This window comes from Artibeus jamaicensis, unplaced genomic scaffold (genome assembly GCF_021234435.1).
Source record: "Artibeus jamaicensis isolate MK-2021 breed Jamaican fruit bat unplaced genomic scaffold, CSHL_Jam_final contig_64, whole genome shotgun sequence".
NCBI lineage: Eukaryota > Metazoa > Chordata > Mammalia > Chiroptera > Phyllostomidae > Artibeus > Artibeus jamaicensis.
Window position 1 is genome coordinate 14089717 of NW_026521911.1, and position 15142 is coordinate 14104858.

Here is a 15142-nt window from a genome sequence, read left to right on the forward strand (position 1 = left end):
AAATGTTATCTATTGCTTGATCCTTGCCACCTGACATTGATTGATGAGCTTTACCTGTATTCCTGTGTGTTATGAACCCAATAAAAGCCCCTTGAGGAAGGGGCTCTTGGCCTTTCTCCTCTGAGAGATTGGCCACCTCTCCTCCCCAAGCAAATCACGTCTTGGTAGTTTCACTTTCATCCGTGGCAGATGGGGGGACTTGCAGGCAAAGTTGCCTCCACACTGCCTGTCACTACCAAACCCAATAAGCAATGACAGCGATTGAATCTTTATGAGCACTTTATTCAGATGGTTGGCGATCTGAGAAGATGGCAGGTTCATATCCCAACAAACTATCTTGTCTTCTGTTTCCAGGCCAGACTTTTTGCAACAGGGGAATAAATAAGGTGCAGTGAGGGCTTTGAGATTCAGAAGCTGCAACACTCCTGTCCTGGGCCATTAGCTGTTCCCAGGGCGGGGGGGGGGGGTGGTTAGTGGTGGTCTGTTCCCCTAAAAGACAAAGGCCTGGATGCCTCCAACTTGTCCCCAGGCGGTGATCTCTCTCTAGCAGAGCCCCAGGGGGTCGGCTGTGTTCCCAGGAGCCAGGATGGGTCTTATCTGTAGTTTCTGAAACAAAAGCTTTAACATACTCATTACTTGCTAAACTTATAACTTTTTACCTTAAGCTAAAATTTTCCAAGTCTTGAGCCCCCCATCACTCCCCCTCCAAGAGCAAAGCAAACCCCTTTCTTTCTCATACGTCCGCTTTAGCCAGTGGCTTTTAGCTAAGTTCTGGTCAGTTTCTCCTTTACCTCAAGCTGCTTGTCAAAGTATTTTTTCCAAAACAAAATAGTTCTGTCCCTACAAGGAACTCTGGGACCGAGTGTTGAGATAACATTTTGACCTCCTAACATTTATCTTAACAGAATCCAAAAAGTATTTTCAACAATTTGAATGTTGGAGACAGAGCTGACCTGGGAAGAGTAAAATGAAATTATAATGGAAACTCATGAACGGTGTGGAGGGAGGGGGACAGAGTCCTCCCACAATCCTTTCCAGTGGCTTGGGCTACAAGGGGCAGGTAATGCACCTCCTCCACTTAGCACCCAACCCCCAAGGGGTGCAGGGATGCCCAGGTCCTGAGCCCCTGCAAGCAAAGGTTCCCGGAGGGGATGGAGGACAGTGTTGCCTGGACATCTAGGGACCCTGTGGGTGATGAGGAAGCTGGAGTCGGGGGGGCCTGCTGGGATGGACATTTCTGGCATCAGGGCTGGGCAGGCAGCTGTAGCTCTCTCCTGCACCCGTGGCACTCACGGGGCAAGCACAGGGCGACTCCCAGCGGCCCTTCTTCTGCAACCCCACAGCTGGCTGTTTACCGGGTCTTTGTCTGGGGACTCGCCTCCCTCACGCTAGACTGCACCTCCCTGCCAGCCCGCACCCAGTCCAGGTCACCGCCGTGTGCAATAACTATGGGAGGCAGGAGGGAAGAAGTGACTAGACCCCTGGCTGATGGTCCTGGGTCTGCTCTGGCTTCACCACTGACCTTCCCTGAGCTCTTTGGCAACCCTAACCCCCTGTGAAATGTCACAGTTCTAAGACTGGCATTGGAAGAGATGCCTGTCTTGGAGGGAAGACGTAAGGATCTAATGAAATAGACGTGGAAGGGCTTGGAAAGTGAAGAGGACAGGAACATGGACATCGGGTCTGCACTCACAGACCTTCCCCTTACTAGCCACGTCCCCGTGTTCAGTGCTTGACACAGTGTCACATGCGTACTCACACTTTCCCCCCAAGTCCCCGAGAGCACAGCTTTGCTTCCTGCTCATTTAACTTGGGGTAGATGGAGACTCGGAAGGGTGAGTCACCAGGCCCGAGCCGCCCAGCTCTCTCCGGGCAGAGCTGGGGAGGAACCGGCCGTGACTCCCTCCCCGTGTCCTCCCGGTGGGGAGAGCGCGGGGCAGAGGCGGGCAGGCCCTGGGAGGCGCACGCGCCCTGCGGTTTTCCTACGGAGGGCGCTGCAGACACCGCGTGCGGATTTCAGGAGGCCCTCCGAACACCGACACTGGGTTCTGAAATTCAGTCAGGTGGGGCCTGAATGTGAAGGGAAGAAAACTGGGGCTGTATTCACCATTTAATGGCGTTCCACCCACTCTGTCCTCCTAAATCCCCCTCCCATTAGGTACTTCCCGCTTGTGCCATTTTCGTCCTGCTGGTGCCACATGGGGGCACCCAGGCCTGTCCACGGTCGTCTCCCCAACACACAGCCAGGATCAGCGGGCCTGCCGTGCAGGAGGGACCAGACTCACGTTGGAGACTGAGCAAATGAACGAACAGGTAAGGGAATGAGTAAGTGGGTGACTGGGAGGCAAGAGCATCAGACAAATGGACACCAAACTCTTTTTTTTTTTTTAAGACTATTTATTTTTAGAGAAAGGGGAAGGGAGGGAGAACAGGAGGGAGAGAGTCACCAATGTGTGAAAGAAACGTTAATCGGTTGCCTCTCACATGCCCCCAGTGGGGCCCCTGGCCAGCAGCCCAGGCATGTGCCCTGACTGGGAATCGAACCTGCAACTTTTCAGTTTGCCGGAGGATGCCCAACCCACTGAGCCACACTAGTCAGGCCTAAGCTCTCAGTAACTTCGGTGTCGACTCCCCTCCCTTTGAGAGGACCGACATGCACACAACTCTCGCATGGAAAGCTTGGCATTGTGACACCTTCACGAAGGAAATTCTCTGTCAGAGATTCTGGCTCTCTGAGCCTGTCCCCTCACTTGAAAAATAGCAGCAATATTAATCTTTACCTCATGAGCTTTCGAGAGGCCCAAACGGGCGCGTAGATCCCGAAGTTCTAGGTCAGTTGTGAGCTCTCACAACGTCATGTGTTTTGTTACGGGAAATGCAGCGTTAGCCTCCTTCACTATTCTCATCACCACTTTCCTCCAAACTCTAACCTTCCACACGCAGAGCAGACACCCGCACCGACACGTGTGCACGTGTGTGTGCACACACTGTACAAACTGCACATGCCTCCAGAGCACACAGATACCCTGACACCCCTGTACACATGCTACACGTGTGCCCTCACTCTGGCTCAGGTCCTGCAAACCTGGAAACATGACCCTTTCCTGCTGCCACCTGTGTTACAGGATCAGTAGTTTTTTCTAATATTTCCTTTAGGGTTTTTTTCTTGATAAAATATTATTAGCCACTTTCAACAGTAATTAGTGGCCCATACTTTTTCCTCTTGTAAGATCCACCCGGACCTCCTGAGAGCAGGCTGTGGTTCCCGCCGCCCTGCTCGTGATGATCACTTACGCACCTGGAGCCCACGGTAGCTCCCAGGGGGTGTCAGCCCAGGAAGGTCCCGGTGTGTGGCCCGGCTCCTCCCTTCCTTCCGAAACTCGCAGGCAGCCCGCAGCTCTTCCTGGTCCCGGTGCTCATCGCTTGTCAGCTCGGCTGTTCCTCCCCGCCACACACCTCAAGCTGAGGTACAGACTCACCAGGGGGAAGGGTGAGACACAGTGAGAATTCATCTGATTTTTAAAAGGTTGAATTTGGGGCAGCTGGCACATCCAGCTAAGAGGGAAGTTTTAGAGTTAATGGGCAATATCTCAACTATGTATAGATAAATACATTTGGGCATTCTCTGTATATTTATAGTGTATTTGTTGGGAACTACACTTAGTTACTAGAATCAAAGACTGGAAGAAACAATGACTTAAATAAGATCAAAGTTTATTGTACTGAACGTTAAAGGACTGGTGTGTTGGCTCCCTGGTATCTTTTACGGACCGAGGGCTCCCTCTGTCTTTCTGCTTCATCATTTTAGTACGTGGCTTCCATCTTGGAACGGCTTCCCGGTCACGGGTGGCTGCTGGAGCACCAGCCATCATCTCCGCATTCTAGGCAGGAAGCAGGAGGAAGGGAGGAAGGTTGCAAATAAAACTGCTTGTAACTAAGTTCCAAGTCCTACTCAGCAACTTTGGTTTACACATTACTGGCTGAAACTTAAATCAAATGACTATGTGGACGTGCAAGGGAGGCTGAGACACGTAATCTTTTAGCTTGTAGCTTACACCCGGCTCCAGCGCATCATTTGACTGCCCAGGCACTCCTGTCCTTTCACAAAGAAAACACCACTTTCCCAAGAGAGACAACTCCGAGGTGTTGACCGAGTTGAAAGCCAAGATCTCTGGGAGATGGGCCGTGTGTGCCTTCACGTGTGAATGTTCTTGCTTTCTAGTGATTTAAACAGAGAGGGCCAAGTCATCTTTGCACCTCCTGGCATACTCAGTATGCATGGTGGGGCAGGAGAACCACCATGAACACCTATGGATAAGGGAGATGGGAAACGTGGCCTGTCACCGGCCTGACGCAGTGATCGACACTTGGGGACAGGGTTTCTGAAGACCTCCTACCTTTGTAGAGAAGTACATGCCCTGGCGTTCTCATCTGCTGTGCTCTCTGGAAGGGCTTCCCTTACTGATTGCCTCATGTCCCCTCAGCCTCTGTTGTTATGTAGTATAAATGAGAAAAGGGCGCCCCTCCGGCTGGCCACAGCCTGGCCTGTGTGTGGCAGTGGCAGCAGACAGCGCTAATGAGGAAAGGACGGCCATTCTCCCAGGCGTCTGCAGCCTGTGCAGATGGAGTGGCTCAGAGACTGGGGCAGGGGCTGGGCTTCAGCCCTCAGCTGGGTTTCCAGCGGGGCATGGTTGTGCAGTGCCCTTCGCGTCGTCTGCAGGTGGTGCCTTCGGTGCTCCCTGGCTCCCCCATCGGGGGAGCTCTTTTTTGTTCCTGATTCTCCTTGGACATGTCCGGGGTCTGTTCCGAGAGAGTGCCGGTCCCGGACTGTGCAGCCTCAGCCACAGCGGGGGGTGAGGGGCTCCAGGATTGTGTTGTGTTGACAGCCACAGGCGGCCGCAGGGCTGGTAAATGAATGACACGGCCAAGGGCAGTGCATGGTCAGAGGGGGAGAGAATCTCGGATTCCTGAGAAACACTAAGACTTAAGAGGCTGGTGTGAGAGAACCGAGAATCACTAAAGGATTCTGAGGAGGTGGGGGCCCGAAGCCCAGGGCCCGGAAGGAGAGAGGGGACACTCAAGGAGGGACCAGGGCAGGGTGACAGTGGCTGGGTCCAGTTGGATGAGAACGGAGATGCCCACGGAATCTGGCCTGTGACCTTAAGTTACACTTTAGCTCCTCTTATGACAGTCCCCTTACTGTCCCTTCCAGCTCTGGGCGGGGCTCGCAGTGGTAACCCTCCTCACTTTCCGGTGCCGGTGGCCCTGATGAGCACCCCCTCTTCCTCACGCCTTCCCCCTTCGCTTCTGGCTTCAGTGCCTTGTTTCCCTCCCACCTTCTCAGCCGGTCGACAGGGCGCCCCCTCCCACCCATCAGCCAGTCCACTGCTCTCTGACGCCTGTGCCCTACTGACCATGACCTTCACTCCTGAGGCTTTAACTCTCGTGGTCATACTCCCAAGTCTCTCGCTGCCTCCTGGCTTGTCTCTCGAACTGCAGACACATTTTGGACACACCTATTTGGATGGTGCAGCTGTATCTCAGATTCACTGCATTAGGACAAAAACAAACCAAAAATGAAAAACAAAAACCAAAGACATAATTTAAGCAAGAAAGCTAAAGTATTGCTTCATATAGCTGGAAACTCGAAGACAAGTCATCTCCAAGTGTCAGCATGACTGGGTCCAGAGTTTCAAGCTGTGTGCTCCGGGTGGTCTCTCTGTCTCCATTCCTCCCCCTCTCTCTGACAGCGATGACTTCACCTCGGATTCCCTCGCTGACAAGCTTGGAGACCACAGGATGACCCTGGCAGCCTCCATTCACATGCTACCAATTTACCAACCCTCAGTGAAAGAAGGCTTAAAAAATAGACCTGGAAGAAAATTTTCAAGGAAGATTATTGTTAGTTCACCTTGAGCCACATGCCTGCTAGTGACCCATTTACTTTGGTTGGGATACAGTGGCGGGTAGAACTGAGTCGTGGTGGCATCTTCCAGGCAGGGCTGCGTGGGAGAGGTCAGGACCCCTCAGGCACTCTGTGTGGGCTCTTCCCCCTTCTCTCCAGCCAAACAAAATCATGTGTTGTTTCTCCGTGTCCTCAAAAACTCTTTAGTGTCACTGTTCCTTTGAATGAGATATTCCCTACCCTTTAGTCCTGATTCTTTTCCTAGCCAGTTCCTACTCATCCTTTATACTTGGGTTGACCCGCCCTCTTAGGGAACGCTTCCTGTGTGCCTCTGTTGGATGAGACGCCTGCAGTGGTTCTGGGAGAATTTGGGAGCTCCTCTCCCCTGGCACTTTTTATACGGTTCTGTAGTTATTGGTTTTCTTGTCTGTCTGTCCCGTTCTGTGGGATACTTTTGAGTCAGAACCACCTCTTCAACTGTGCATCCAGTGTCAAGTCCAAGTCCAAATGTATGCTGAATTGACTTGAATCAGTGGTTGAAGTTCACCCAAGCAGCAGAAACACAACAGGAAGCAACCGTATCATCCTGGGCAATGAAAACCTGTATTTTTGGCTCAAAGTTCATGAGGGCATTCTAAGGCCAATTCCACCCTTTTTGAACCACGTAATGGCTGAGATGAGAATGGATATTCGAGTCAGACAGACCGAGTCTTACTACCTCTTCAAGCCTGGATCAGCAACTTAACTATCTGAGCCTTGGGCCTTTATTAGTAAAGTGGGAATACGTAACATCTGCTTCCTAAATTGTGAGGATTAAAATGAGAGAATGCACATGTATACCAGCTAGAGTATCCCACAGAGGCATGCGCTTTATTTCCCCCTCACGTTGTCTGCTGCAGGCACTGACTGTCCTCTGCAGGGCAGTCTGGGTTACAGCGTGGGGTTGTCTTGTCATTACTAGTAGTCACTCTTACTCCAAACAGGGTCCTGGCTGAGGTGGTAAATTATACAGTCGCCCTATTAATGGACCCTGACCTGCCATGCAACCTGCTGCCAACCATGCAGACCCGACTTCTGCTAAAATGACAGCTGGGAGCTGTGATTCCAAATCAGACCACTCCAGCTCCCGGAAGCCACCGCCCCGGGTGGGCACACCCTGGACACAGCCCAGGTCTCTGCAGCCATTTTGGCGCTTTCAGGCACCTGCGGGCTAAGCCCAAATGTCGCCTGCCAGACAGTGAGTGGCATGCAGAGGCTTCATTTTCCTAAATGAGACAGGGAGGGTTGTTGCTTTCTGGCTTTAAAAGACAAACTCCATTTCCTTTTCCCTAAACCTCATCCCCCTCAACTGCCTGCCGGATGTTCCCTCCCTGGGAGGAAAATAACAATACTTCCACTCAGCCCAACCTTTATTCTCTTGGTTTTTATTTTTATATTTGTAACAACACTTCACTGTGAACACTATTCAACGCTAAGTGAAGATCCTTCTATGATTGCAATTTTTGCATTTGCTGCTCCCCTAGACCTGGGTGCCCCCACCTCCCAGCCGTTAGGAACTGGGTTGCAAGCAAAAGCAAGTGACAGACGAGCTCCGCCTTCTGTCTCCTCACCACAGCGGGGCAGAGCCCCACGGAGCTGCTGCTCCCGTGTTCCGGCTCCACCTCCCTCTCTCACCCTGCAACCCCGTCTTCCATGAAATCCACCCATGGCGGCAAAAAGGTTGAGGACCGCTGCCCTAGACTATCTGACTCCCTCAAGGATGGGGCCACATCTTGCTGGCATCGTGCCTCTATCCCCCACCACTAGTGCCTGACCCGTGGCAGATGTTTGACGCGCATGCATTGAATGGGTGGTATCGAATGCGGACGAGATGGGCCATCCGCCCTTGGCCTGGAGCGGGCATTGAGCGGTTCTTCCATGGCCCCTGTGGATGTAGGGGCTGGGTTTATCTGGAAACCGTCTCAGGAACTGGGCACCTGGGCTCCAGATGTCTCAGTGACTGGGTAGAGAGTCCGTTTGACTTATTTCAGGAGTTGGCCAGTACAGCTAGGAAGCCAAACTATTAATTGCCCACACGAGAACTTCCTAGAAAGAGTCCATGTTTATTAGCAGTTGTGTTTAAAAAAAGCCCATGACATCATTTTCTCATTTCTCTTGATGGTAAAAAGGCAGAGGCTTTAGGGGGTGGGAAAAACAAAACAAAACAAAACAAAACAAAAAACTTGAATGAGTGAAGGAAAGATCGAAGGGGGCTTTCAGTGATATAAGCAAAAGGGATAATCATTCATCCCTGTGCGTATAACTCACACTCATTCATCCCTACAGACATAACTCGTGTCTGGCTGGTTCTTCTACCGTAGACAGGATCCCACAATTCAGACTTTGCCAGCATTCCCAAAGCTTGTAGAATACCACGACCCATCCATCCTGCATTTTATCACCTTTATTAGTCACGGTTTGGTCAGAGCAGAAGTCATGAAGTGCAGAGGTCTCAGGGATGATGCCCCACTGACTTCAGCTGCTACTCCAAGGGCAATAATCCCCAGGTAGCTGTGCAGAGGTGTCGGGAGCTGTGGTTGGCGACTCAGCAGGTTGCAGCATCAATAAGGGTGATTGTCAAGGTGATACCACCAAATATCTGCCTCTGCCAGACGCCCAGGTGCCTGCAGACAGCTGCCTCTGGGGCACAGGGAATGGCCTCTCTTTCCCCTCAGTCTTCAGGACCCCTCAAGAGCCTCTTCCTGCACAGCTGACCCGGAGCCACACTGGAAAGGGATTTCTGGGGAAGAAGTTTCAGGCTTTCCCCTGAGGGGTAGTCCTTTGTCTCTGTTAACTGACCTTAAACATGGTTAGCCACCTGCTTCCAATGGAAGAGGGTGAAGTGAGAAACATCATTACTTATATCTTAGACACAGTATATAGATATGTGTGTGTATAGTGCATATCTTAGTGTTATAAAGGTGTAATAAGATAATTAAAAACATGAAAATAACAAACTGTAAAAAATTATTTTTAGTTTATCATTATTTACCAACAGTTTTAGTTTATTTGCCTCTTCAGTTATTTTTTCTTTTAGGTAGTATTAATATATTATTACTTTATATTTTCTCTTAATATTATATTAAAGGGTTTTTAATGTTATTATATTTATTAAAACTTAAATTGCTGAGAAAAATCAATCGAGTGGGTTTATTATTACTAAATCATTACGTTGGGAGTTTAGGTTGTTTCCGATATCTGGTAGTGCTTAAGCTTTTGCTTTCCTTTGGAAGTTGGTTGGCAGTTCGGGTCCTGAGTGAGCTGGCTGGCAGGTTGTGTCCTCTCTTTCCTCCCCCTCCCAGCCACTGGAAGGACCAAAGGCGCCGGAGGGTGTCCTTGGCTCAGGGCTGCCAGTGCACTGTGTCAGCGAAACCCGGCTTGTTGGCCAGAACGGACATCTTTGCCCCCTGGGGCCCTTGCTTGAGTGCAGAGGAAGGAATCCGTGCCTGGATGGCAACGAGGAAAGACGGCTTCCAGTCCTGCCTCTGAGAGTGTGCTGCTGTGTGACCCTGGGCTTGTGTCCGCACCTCTCTGACCCTATTTTCCCTCGCTGGAGAGAAATAAGGGAAAATTTCTCTCGGAGCCCTCAAGGTTAGAGGGCTCCGGTTCATCTATGGAGCGCTCTAAGCTGGCTGCTCCTTAGATTGATCTCATGTCTACCCTGCTTTGGTGGGAAGAAGTCGTGGGGCTCTCCTCCCACTCTGGTTGGTCAGGCCGGCCTTCCTTCTTGAGGATGTTTTGTGGCTCAGCTCAGGGGGTGGGATCCCCCTCCCCCTGACCTGCCTTTGCACAGGCTGTTCCTTTGCTGTACTCGCAGTGGCTTTCATCCCCACTCAGAGAGGGTGTTTGTGCCGTGTGCAGCTCAGGGTGCCCTTCGCTTTCCCTGCCCCTCCTCAACACAACGTGGGGCCCAGGTGTGCCCTCCTTGGAGCAGTCTCCTCTTGCTGTGTCTGTGCGGCGGCAGCTTGTGTCCCAGCCACGAAGGCAGCCCTTCCGGCCCAGTCTCTCAGCTGCCCCTGCCCTAGGGTGACCTCTAGGCACACACCGAGCCTCAGCCTTGGGTAGCAGGGTGCCTGGCACCCAGAGCGTGTTCGTGACTGTGTGGAATAAAGGAATAAACATGCTCCACCCCACAGGCCTGCTTTGGGCAGACAAGTCTGGAGCTGGCAGCATCCAAACACAAGCCACCCTCTCTCAACTGAAAAACAGGAAAGCGACTCGTGGACATTTCCTTTGTTTCTCTCGTGGGGCAGGATACACATTTTAGGGCCCAGAGTTCCCAGCTGAAGGGGTTCTCTTTTTTTTAAAACCTTATCAGCAATATCCATTTCCGGCATCTCTTTAAATGCTAATTTGAGTCTCTCCCCAGAGATAGCTGGCAGATTGAGCTTTACTCTGAGTAATTTTCATCCTCTTGGTACAGAGAGGTGGGGATGGAGCGAGGGTGTTCCCTGGATGTCACTGAAACCCTCTGATCTGCACTCGAAGTTGCCTCATCTTCCCCTGTTGCTTTTGTAGGACGCCTGCCTGTGAGGAGAAAATGCCACTCCTGGTGCACCTCCCTGCGAGGAAGCAGGGGTAGGAAAATAAGTGGGTAGCAATGACTCACTTAATCTCCCGGCCTCCCTTGCCAGGTAGGTTTTATCATCCCCACTGTGACGGATAAGGAAGCGGAGACCCAGACAATTCCACTAGCTGGCCCAAACCACAAACGCGAAGCAGCAGAGGTGGGACTCAAACAGACACCTGTGTCCTAATTCCACAGTGCCCCCCACGGGACAAAATCAACGCTTCTCTTCACTGAGGGCTTCGTGGGGCCAGGTTCTGTGCTAAATAATGCCATATGCCAACTATTTGCAACATTTTCCATCTCGTGGTACACATGAAGTAGTTACTAAAATTCTATAGGACATCAAAAAATATATTTTTTGCTGAACCAACAAAAAAACAGATATGATTCATTCCTACTGGATGGCTATTGTTTTATGGGCTATTGTCATATTTTTATTTGACGATCTGAGGGAAAAAAGGTCAGTGCCCCTAACTAAATAGCCACCAGGTATTGCATGTTTAAAAAACTCTTGCTGCGCACCAGTTGAAAACTGCTGCTGTATTAACTCATTTGCGTTATGTGAACCCTCACAAAACCCCATGAGGCAGCTGTGTGGGCCCCATTTGGCAATAAGATGAAGAAACCAGAGCAGCCGGTGCAAGGTCATGGGGCTACTGAACGGCTGCACCCTCATTGTGCCTGACTCCACACCCTGCCTCTGCCTGTGCCCCATCCTCTTCTGCCCGGGGTCTCTTCACTCACTCAGAGGCAAGCGCTACATTCTGGTCCCTGCCGTGTAGTGCAGCTCAGTAAGGACTTGTCCCAGTAGGGACTACGTGGAGTCCTCGGCAGCCAGTCACCCAGGCCTTGCCAGGCACTTTCCGTGGACCCTGGATCTTGCACTCCAGAAGTGTCTGTCAGTGAGCCGCCTGGCTCCGGTCTGATGGACAGTGTCTGCCTCCTCCCCAGTAGCTCCAGACACTCCAGGTGAGCAGAAGTTTCCTTGTGTGGGTGGCACCTCCAGTGTTCTCCCCCGGATTACCAAAGCCTCCCAGAACTTCTCTTGCCTCCTTCTGGCCCATTCACTACACAGGAGTCAGAATGATCATTAAAACATACAAAGCTGATGATGTCACTCATGTGCTGGAAACACGTTCATGGTTTCCCATTGCTCTTAACATAATGGCCCAGGTCTTAAACTTGACCACTGCGCACGAGTGCCTGTGTGTCCTCCCTGCCTTCAGCCACACTGATCTTTCAGTTTCTTGGTTTGCTCCTTTCCACCGTAGGATCTTTTGCTCTTGGTAGTCCTTTATTCTAAAATAGCCTGTATGCGTGGCAGCCCACTTCCCACCTTTTATACCTTGGTTTAGATGTCTCTTTCTCAGAGAACCATCCCGAATTGCTATAAAGCTGCACCAGTTCTTGTAGCTTCTTGCACTTCTCTGTCATGACGTTCATCATCGTCCAGTGTCACAACTTCATTAGCCTGAGTGCTGTCTCGGTGTTGATACCTCATCGGCACGGAAGCTCCCTCCCGGGCAGGGGTACCTTGTCCTGCCTGCACTCCCAGCTTCAGTGTGGCATGCTGTGCACATAGTAGGCCTTTGACAGATGTTTGCTGAATGAAAGATGGACATTAGAATTGAGCTGCTCATACTCTGAAAGCTCCTTCCTGCAGACACCTGAACTTTCCGATCCTGATTTTGTAGATGCTCTTCTTGAAAACTTTTTTTCATCCACATGAAGTTGTCTTTATGCTGTGAACATCAACTGCCATCAGAAACACACAACTGGAAAGAATTTCTGCTTGTAATTAAGTTATAGCTAATGATATTGGTGGCACATGGATCTGTCTCACTGCTCACATATGTGGGACTGTGTCACATAATAATTTCTGTTCTAAATCAATTAGAGTCATTTGGAAAAAACTCTTTCCCCATTTAGAGCAGAAGTGAGAGACGTGTTCAGAGGACTGCAGAAGACCATGGGCTCTCGAAGGGAGACTGGGAGGGGCGGGAGGGAGGGAACCCGCTCCCGTGGCCCTGCTTGCCCCGGCCGTGTTTGGAGGAGAGGCAGATGAGTCGGATCTGGGTCCTGAAACCTCCATCTGCTTGAATTGTAGAAATGCACCTTACAATCCACTGTGACTTTTTCTCAGCCCTTAGGAGAGGAAGATGACAAGAAAACCACTAGAATGTAGGGATTTAGTTTAAACAATCCGTGTCTCCGAGCTGTCCCAGGGTTAATACAGCCACAGAGCCACTTCCTTCTTGTCCAGTCACAGCAGCGGGGAGGCCTGGTGTTGAGCACGAGGACCTGGGGGCTCACAGTGCCCCCAGACACCTGGGGAAGGCTTCATTGCATGCCGCATACCCTTACTTACTAAGACAGGAAAGTAACACCGACATTAAGAGACATGAAAAATTTACATTTGCTCTTGCTAATTGCTGTATCAGTCCTTCAGGAAATCAGTGTTCAGTTTGTATTCAAAGGGGGCCCAGCACAGTGTCTGTCCTTGAGGCCCTCGCCTGGCACAGGAAGTAGAAAGCGCTCCGTACAAGGCATGACTGCGGGTGTGGAGGTGCTGTGATGAAGGCTGCCCCGCCCGCTGCTGTGCCTGCACAGTCTCTTGTGGGAGCCGGGCTTTACTGGGGTGTATCTTGATAGAGTTAGTCACTTTAATCCATAGGAAAAGGCCCTGTGGGCAGACTGAGAGCTCTCTGAAGATATGTTCACTGTCAATCACGCAGGAAAAGGCAGGGTTCTAAGGTGGGAAAGTGAACCTCAGAAAGCATTAGGCCGAGGGAGAGAGACTCATCTGCAGGTCCTTGCCAGGCTCCGGGCAAAGTTTCTTTATCCTGCACCCTTCCTTTGATACTCCCAGCCCCAACATGAGAGAAGTTACCATCTCCAATTGGACAGAAGGCAGGCAGACTTTGAGAGATTTAGAGTTTCCTAGCTGGTAAGCGGTAATTTTAGGGTTCAAAACAAGGTCTGTTTAAACAGCCTACCCTGTTATCCACAAATATGCATTCACGGTGGTGGGTTTAAAGCAATGAAGTGCTCATAACTGTTTACCAACCAGCACTCCAAAATCAGCAGATAACACCCTGGTGTTTGCCGATTTCTGCGGTGTGAGTATTCTCACTATGGCCACATTCAAGCTACCAACATGGAGACAGTTGTGAACAGGGAGTTGGGAAGAGACGTGGTCCAGCCAGCCCCAGCACAAGTCTGGAGTGCCTACCCGCGCTACAGCAACAAGCTAGAAGCTTCCGTGGGGGTGGGGTCTGCAAACTCTGGAGAATATAGCCCATTACTGAGCTGAGTGAAATCTTGAGAGCTAGTTTATTTAGCTGCATATAGCTGTCTTCTTTATTTTCCAGAAGCCTTTACTGAGGGCCTGAACGAATGGCTTCCCTTGCTCAGCTATACCATGAAAACTGGGGGAGGGGGAGCACCCCTCACTGCCATCAGCCAGAAGTGGCATGACAGAGATGCTGAGTGAGACATCTGCGAGACATCTGCAAACGCACAGAGGACCTTGTGGGACTAGGGGCTATGGCTGCCCCCTCCCACCATGAAAATTTCCTTCTGTTTGAGTATTTAAGGGAAATAGCAATTTTCCTCTAAAGAAGCTCTGAAAATGTTCTCTGAAATGGCTGGGCTGTGGCTTCCTTTTTTCCTTATTGTACAATATGTGGCTGTATCCTGCCCTTCAGCTCCAAGGTCATCCTCAACCTTGTTTTTCCATCGCTGTTGTCTGTCTCTTAACTGTGTGATTCTTGAACCACCTGTACCAGGATCACCTAGAGTGCTTGATGGAAATGCAAATTTCAGGCTCAGAAATCTGCATGTAACCAGCTCTCCATTTGATGATTTTGCTCAATGTTTGAGATCCATTTCTCTGAACTGGATTTTCTGAAGTGTCTGCAGCAGAATCAGAGGTCATAGGATATTAATAAGCATTATATTTTAAGAAAGCATGACAGAGACCTCTATGGCAGAGGTCTGCAAAGAGCTAGAAACCAAGAAGTGGCCTGTTTCCATACGGCTCTTGAGCCAAGAGTGGTGGGTTTTGAGGGGTTCTTTTTTTTGCATTTTTAATGTGTCCAAAAAAAAAAAGAAAGTCGACTGCATCCTTTAACACGGTGATGAGCACTGGCCCTTCAGAGGTTGCACTGCAGGCCTCAGTCTTGTTTGAACACAGAATTCCTCCTGTATTTTATTTTATTTTTGTATGAAGCCTACCATGGAACCAGGGTTCTGTGGACTAAGCTCTGGGAAGCACTGTTTGAAACCAATGACTTCTAACCCATATCTGGCAGTTAGGTTTCCTTGAACTCTCATTTTCCTTCACCCTCATCAGGAATGGCATCCCTGCTCCAGGCTCCACAGATTCAGTCCGTTCTTCCAGGCCTGCTGTTCAGGTCTCTTTTTCATTATCTGTCTGCCATCTCCTACATCAATCACAATACTTTCCTTTGAGAATTCTTAGACTGCGTAGTATTTGTTCAGTGAAACCATGACTTTCTGAAGCTCTAAGGAAAGGAGGGGCTCCAGAAAACAGAATTTTCTGAGGGGTTATCATTTTGGGCAGGAAAATATCATTTGACCTAATTATTTTGGACAGAAAACTTTTG